Source organism: Colossoma macropomum, unplaced genomic scaffold (assembly GCF_904425465.1).
Source record: "Colossoma macropomum unplaced genomic scaffold, Colossoma_macropomum, whole genome shotgun sequence".
Lineage (NCBI taxonomy): Eukaryota > Metazoa > Chordata > Actinopteri > Characiformes > Serrasalmidae > Colossoma > Colossoma macropomum.
In genome coordinates this window covers 19,410,848-19,418,656 of record NW_023494785.1, presented here as the reverse complement: position 1 = coordinate 19,418,656, position 7,809 = coordinate 19,410,848, and positions in this window count along the sequence as shown.

Here is a 7,809-nt window from a genome sequence, read left to right as displayed (position 1 = left end):
TATATAATATATATATATATATATATATATATATATATATATAAAGAGCACAAGCAAGAAAGTATGAAAGTCAGCTTTTTATGAAAAAATCATGAATATTCAAAATACCAATACAGTATTACAACATACACACTTTATGGGTCATTTTGCATTGTATAATTGCAGTTGATAATTTTGTAAATATGTGGCCTACAGCAATACACTGATGCACTTGTAACTTGTGCAAGATACCAACACTAGGAAACCACTTCACTTTGGTAAATTAATCCTTACCCTTCAAATCTGTAACAAATCACTGCAAGAAAAAAAGAAAAGTAAAAACATGATGTATGAATGTTGTCAAAACACTGCCAATAAGCAACCAATAATTGCTTGTCATTGTAGATTATCAGCACCAGTGTTATAGCTATATTTCAAATTATTTAAAAGAAATAGTGGAAAATTAATTTGGAAATAGATTGTATCCCCCCCCCCCTCTAAATCTAAATAGCTAGTAAATAGTTTTTCCATCAGTGAAAATAGAACTTTAGAGAAAATAGAAACTTCTGCTCCCTAAAAAAACAATGCCTCAAACTGGAAATGATATATATATTTTCGCTCTAATCATTTTTTGGCAAACAATTTGAAAAGATTCAGAGCCGTCCATTTCAGCTGGAAGCCTGATAAATGTCCCCTGGTTATGTGTGGCTGCTTTTTCAAATAAAGGAGCAGATGAAAATCGATACAGAAGGATCTCCAATTAGGCTCAACTAAACTGGGGATCAGAGAGGTCAACAAAGAGGGGTGGCTTTTCTTCTGTCCACTGATAGATGTTTACTGTTTGCTGTAGTGATTTTTGCCAACCCCGATGACATGAATCTACACTCCTCCAGAGCACCTATTACAAGGACGTTTTTGAGGGAAAACCTTTCAAAAAGCAGCCTGAACAGTTATTGTCGAATGTCATCCATTGTGGCCTGTATGCTTTTTGCTCCATATTTCATGTGTAATGTGAAAGAAGCAAAGGTAACCTGTGCTGTCCTGACAGATGTGTTGCCAGGCAACTGCAAGTAACACAGACAACATTAACACACACCTCTGACCCGTCTCCTCTCACAGCTGGTGGAGCCGGAGCCTCCTTCTGGTCTCTCCCCTTTCAGTCTACATCTCATTCGTTTTCACATGTATCGCATTTATTGCCAATTCGAAAAAGGTGCGCTTTGGTAAAAATAGCCAATGCTTTGTGTTTGTCTCATTATCATTTTACTCCACCAGTGACTGTGAGATCTGCTGTGTTTTGTACATCATGACATGCTTAAGCTGTAGTATATTGTAAGGTATCATGGCAGAGTATATGCGCTTTATCTGTATAGATAAACGTATAAAGCAATGCACATAACTTTACTGCTCATGTGCTGAACTCATTCTTTGCATGATTTAGCCCCTCATGGACCACATAAGTCCCGTGTTATATAATGCATAGCATATTGAGACCCAGTCATTCAACAACAGCTGCTATGAGTGTTGTAAGAACAGGAAATCTGAATGTGAGCTCACTAGAGAACCTGGATTAATAACACTTCAAATGTGGGCAATGTGTTAGGTTTTGACTCAGGTCTGTAATGTTAGTGGCAGGTCATGTTTGGGATGCACATTATATTATCAGCTGTATTTAGAAATCCCCTTTGTTGCAAATATGACTGAAAATAAATGGGCAGGAAAATGTTTTAATATGGATGAAAAGTGCCAGGTTTGTCACCAGTATAGCATGAATGAAAGTGGGGACCAAGGATGAATTATTTAACATGAGCTATATAAAGGGGACTGAATTTTGAGACTTGGTGTCATAGTGTTGTTGAAAAGCAGGCAATGTCTCGATGGCTGCTGAACAATGTCTGGGGGAAAGGTCGTTTTCATGTTTGTAAGTTTTGGGCTGAGCTGCTGCCGCTGGCTGAGTGATTTTTGGCTGTTAGCTACAACAGCGATGTGATTACATTTGACAAGTCTTGCACCATATGCACTAGAATTTATTCCTGTAGAAGAGGAAATTTGTCTCTGGGTCTTTGCCAGGAACACTATTGGAATATCTAGTATTCGTGTCGGACTGCTGGCTTTGGCCACTGGCATCTGGTAAAATGAAAAAAAAGCAGCTTTTCTTCAAAGTTGAATGTGTTTTTTGTTTTTGTTTTGCTCGTACGTAAATGTATTCACACATTAACATAAATACCTATGAGCTCTCCAAGATCTGAATGTTGTTCCCGCTCCTCTATCCAAGAAGCCCAGTTTCAAGAAATGAAACCCAGTTACAGTACACTTCCTCCATTCAATGGCTGGCCGCTATCTATGCTCATTCAGCGTTCTGACTGAATGAATCAGGAGATTGTAATCTCAGAAAAATAGCCCATGAGAGGAAATGGGCGCAATTGTAACCTGTTCCCATCCCGTGTGGATGGGCAAGGCAGCAGTGCGGATCAGCGGGGCGTTAAGGCTCTCACCGGCAGAGCTGCAGCCCTTTCCTCTCTCTCACCTTTGCTTGAAGAGCATATGAATCCCTCTCCACATTCAGCCATCCATGACACAATCCTGTAATCATTCACAGAGCTGCTTTAATGGGGAAACCTTTACAGCGTCGCCAAAAACCCACCCAGGCCAGCAGGGATACCTCTCTTTACCCTCCTACCTATCCTTATTTGCCTTTTGCTTCATAAGAGGTTGATGCTTAATAACAATCAATTGAGGATCGTTTTGGGCAAATATAAATATAAAACATATTTTAATGTAATATATTAAATTGTTGAGATATGTGGAAAGAGAGCAAATATGAAGGCAAATGTTAGAGAAAGAAAATTGTTTTAAATTTTGGTGGTAAAATATTGTATATTGACATGTATATATATTTTGAATAGGTGGAAATATATTGTCTTCCATATGACAAGACCTCACATACATTGCACATATATTTTGGGTATGAGAAAGTATACACATATGAGAAGACATATATTTATTTTTCTTCAGGGTCAGAAGAACCAAATATTTTGATATGGGCAAGTATATGTGGGAAGAGATCACAAATGTTGACATGAAAATATTTATGCATATTTTTGTCTTTTCTACTAGAAAATATCACATATGTTGACATTTGACATTTGACAAATGTGTGTGTGTGTCTGTGTGTATGTGTGTGTGTGTGTGTGTGTGTGTGTGATATGTACTATATGTAATTTATATGTATAACATTTTAAAGTCAGCAAATAAATAGAAACTGTGCACTTTTGGAGAAAAATGCCATATTAAAGTTCTGCAATTTTTTTTCTTTAGGAAATCAACAAAATGTAATTTATGCATGTTTTCTTCTCTCATGCTTTGTGATGTAATCTTGTGCAAACATAAGGCCTCATCATCCTTCTGTCAGTTGACTTATAGAAGTGGAAACATGATGTACTGTCACAGTTGCCAAAAAGCCCAGAGTGGCCAAACAGAAGGTGCACATTTCTGTGCTGTCACCCCCAAAGAAAGACAAGAAGGCGCAAATGCAGATTGACTAATCCCATACTGTTTACTGCCAGGCTTAGAAGCATGCCCTGTTCCGAAACCAGAGAGGCTCGTTGTAGCTCAGCCCAGACAGGTGAGCCCCTGCTGTTACCGTTAAGAATGCTTGTGCGTGTATGTATATACATACATATGTGTGTGTTTGTGTGTTTGTTTTTATGCATTTTCAGGACAACCAGAGGCAAATACAGATAACTTACAATGTCAAAACTAACAAAATGGATTTGTAAAGCACTTTTGGACAAAAACGTTTATTTTCAATTACTGGGGTTAAGCACAGGATTATGTTTAGGGCTCTTATTGCTTTGAAAATTTTTATTAATATATACATGTGATATAGTACATATATATATATATATATATATATATATATATATATATATAGATAGATAGATAGATAGATAGATAGATAGATAGATGTAGGTATATAGCTATAGGTGCATCTGGAATATTTTTTTGTGTGTGTTTTTTTCTGTAGGCACAATACAATTTGCATAGTTTAAGTGAGTCTAAATTAGCATAGTCTAAAACTAGTCTATGAAATCAATTTGATCCCCTGCCCTATCAACCCATTTAATCCACACTCCTGTATTTAAATATACAGACAGAGGTGAGATTAGAAGTAATGACTTGAGTAAAATTGACTTGAATCTTTCCAAGAAACAATATGAGTGCAAATGCAAAAGTACTAGGCCAAAAAAAAAGCACTGTACTGAGTAACTTCTAGAACTGCATCTATTAGTCCTAGGAAAATAAGTCTGTAGACTCAATCCTAAATAAGTAGACTCTTTTTTTCTCCTTTTTCTGTACTTTTTGTTAGTAGATTAATTTCCTCGCAAATATACTTGAAAATCAACTGAAAATTACAAATGTATCAAAATAGTTCTTGTATATGTAACTACACACTGTCAGATGTGCAAATGTGTGAAACGATACTACATAAAACTAAATAACATATATAATGGCAATATGTTATGGTGGACTGCCAACAGAGATAACACAAGAGGTGTGTCACAGATGTGAACTGTTCTTTCATGCTGACGGATTGATGAGCTGAGAACGGCCACATGGCGAGCAGAGGACTAAAAAGATCCAGCCTGGAACATTCATTCCTCAAAAACACGTACGGATCACTGATTTCAGTGGCGATCTCTTATACTTATCCTTTCTATTATTCTTTTGGATATGCGCATAAGAGTAAATCTCTTTTTGGTGGTGCCTATCTTGCCTGTTGTTTTATTTGTCCAGAAGACCACCCTGACCACACTGACCAAGCCATAATGTGCAGTTCTTGAGCTACAGTACTCTTGGCTCATGCATACCTTTGTGTGTGTGTGTGTGTGTGTGTGTGTGTATGTGTGTTTGCCTGACTTAAATGCTCTTTTTACAGTCCCATTAATCCCTCTGTTCACAATTTCACGCACGATTTCTGAACAGCTTGTGCCTGGGTGTTATTTTCACAACCTTTCCTCTCTAATACTGGCCGATCCTGAAACGGAACACCTTCCTTCTTTTCCCGCAATGTGTGTGTGTGTGTGCGCGCATGTGTGTATGTGTGTCGCTATGTTTTCTCAAGGCAAAGCAGGCTCATCTCTCTCTCTCTCTCTCTCCTCTCTCTCTCTCTCTCTCCCTCTCTCTTTCTCTCTTTTTCATCGCATCAAAGCAAAGCTTAAGTCTGACAGCACAGGCAAAGCCTTCTCATCCGCTCGCCTTGCTTTTATGAGCCCTCATGGATGGGACGGGCATGATGTTATTCATAAAACAAGAGCAATGCCATAAATACATGCCAGTTATAGAAGACCACTTGTGTGAATCCGATCCAAATCACGGACACTTACTCCTACTTATACTCTCATGCAGATGTCTACCCAAATGCCAGTAATAAATGGTTCTTTTAAATGTCAGTAGTCCGTAAAGACCTTTCCAAGGCAACAAACGGGAAAACCGATCTGTAAAAAATATCAGATGGTGTTGCCAGGCTGTTTTTTGCCTAATTAAATCAAACCCAAAGAAAGCATTGGCATTGGCATACACCATATGCACTGGGTTGTGTAAAATGTCACTACAAACCAATTAATCTCTGTTGTTACAACAGGTTGATGGATGTAAAAGCATTGATTGTGACACTGATGGCTTGCTAATCTACCAGTGTGCCGCCCACTACGTAAAAGCGCTGCAGTCTGTCTTGGCTGCTGTAGCCATGCTTGGGTAAGGTCTGGCTGCGGAGCTCCTCGTGGTGAGAGATCACTTCTTAATTACTATGACACAGAGATGGGTTGGTTTCAGTTGGAGCTATAATAGCTGAGGATTGCTTAGGTGAGAGAGCACAGAGTGGGCGTATGACAGACGGAAAAGAAAAGTCACCTCCTTCCCCTTGACCGCAGCAAAGCGTGGATCAAAACATGCCAGAAAATGGAAGAAAACATTGTCAGGTCAAGCCATTTTCAAAGCTAATTAAAGTTAGCACTGCAGGGTTATTCTAAGCTAATTTCATACGAATGGCAGGCACAGTGAGCGGTGGTTGATTCGCCAAGGCTCTCCTCTCCTCTTTTAATTGTATTGGTCTCTGTTCCATGACGCTTTAATTAAAAGACAAGTGTATGGGCATCTCTGATGAGGTGCAGTCGCAGACACATGTTCACCAAATTCATCATCATTTCTCAGTCATCAAAGAAAAGATAAAAGATGGAAAGAAAAAGGGCATTACTGTGATGGTCTGTGTCTGACTGAATCATCGTTGAATCTAGTTGCTGAAATGTGCATATAAGAGCACAGTATTGGAAATTGCTCTCAATATGTTACAAAATATGAATGAAATATATTGAAATGTATATTACATTTTTACATGGGAGAATTTTGTTGATCATCAGCGGTGAATGAGAAGAGCCCACATAAATACAATATGAATATTATATTGTGAAAAAGTCATTTTCATTTTATTTATGTAATTTCCAGCCAAAGCAAAAATATTAAATTATTCATCTTTTCAATGTCAGAAAAAAGAGAAATATACATTTTTCAGAAAATTATACACAAGCCTGACTACAATATCCATTTTTTAGTATTACAGCTTCCATTCTTTTCGGAAGACTTGCTTTCAGTCCTTCAAAGAAATCTGCAGGAATATTTTTCGTAGTTCAGTCTTAGAAGTTGGTTGAATTTTCTCACAATCGGTTTTGAAAAACTGAAACATTGAGCATTCAAAAACTTTGAAATTTATATCTATCATCAATTTGCCATCTTTGGTCTCTTCTGGAGGTCTTTTTTGTCTGTCTTTTGTTGAAGTCACTGTTAATGATCAATTAAATCAGATGTGAAATGTTTAGAAAAATGTATACAGTACCTTCTAATTAATGCTTAGAGTCAAACTCAGTTTACAGTCAGACTGTTGATGCTGATATTTCAGTTCTAAGAAAGACATGCAGTTCAATTTTGTATTGCTTACAGGTCAGTTGCACTGTTTTAAAAGATCACTATTTTGCACAAGGACATGCTAATTTGCATTTTTTTGTGTAGTATATAACCAGAGTTTTCAAAGATTTTTAACACATAAAACATTGGAAATGTAATCAAAAATTGACTTTAGAGTCAAAAATTGTATCAAGCATATAAATATGTGTATTGTTACACTCCTAGCAGTTTAGCCATGATCTAAATTTGTTAATTTAAATGTGTGAAAATTGGTCTCTCTAGTAAGTGTTAAGGGTGAGGGTGAGGGAGAGGGTGGAGGGTCCTCGTGGCCATCTGTCTGTACAAACACCACGAGAGCGCAGTAGGTGACAGCAGTCAGAGCAGCCCTGCTTGTGTGAGGAGAAAGTAGATAATGGATAACAAAGGCAAGTGGCCTTCACAGCCTGTAAGCCCGTATCCATACAGCATGTGTGTGTGTGCGTGTGTGTGTGAGAGAGAGAGAGAGCAAGAGAGAGACTAGATAGATTCCTCTATCTTCCCAACTGAGACACAGCCGCTTCTTAGTGTTCATGCAGCACATGGCGCCTTATTAAAGGCAGTTTTCAGCAGGCAACAGATTGGTGCTGAGGGTACCTGGGGGTCATCCCTCGAGTCTCACCAGTACTGGTGGCCCACTACTCCCATTCTTTAACATACAAATTGCTTTTTTTGTGTTGGAGGATCTGAGATTAATTGCACACACCATTTGGCGCTCCTTGTTCAAAGCTCTTAGTCTTTTTTTTCTTTCGCCCCCTCCCCACACCTCGCTTTGATTATGGTTAGAGATTAGCTCTACAGAGATTGCATCACATTAGGGGCTTTTTTTTCACT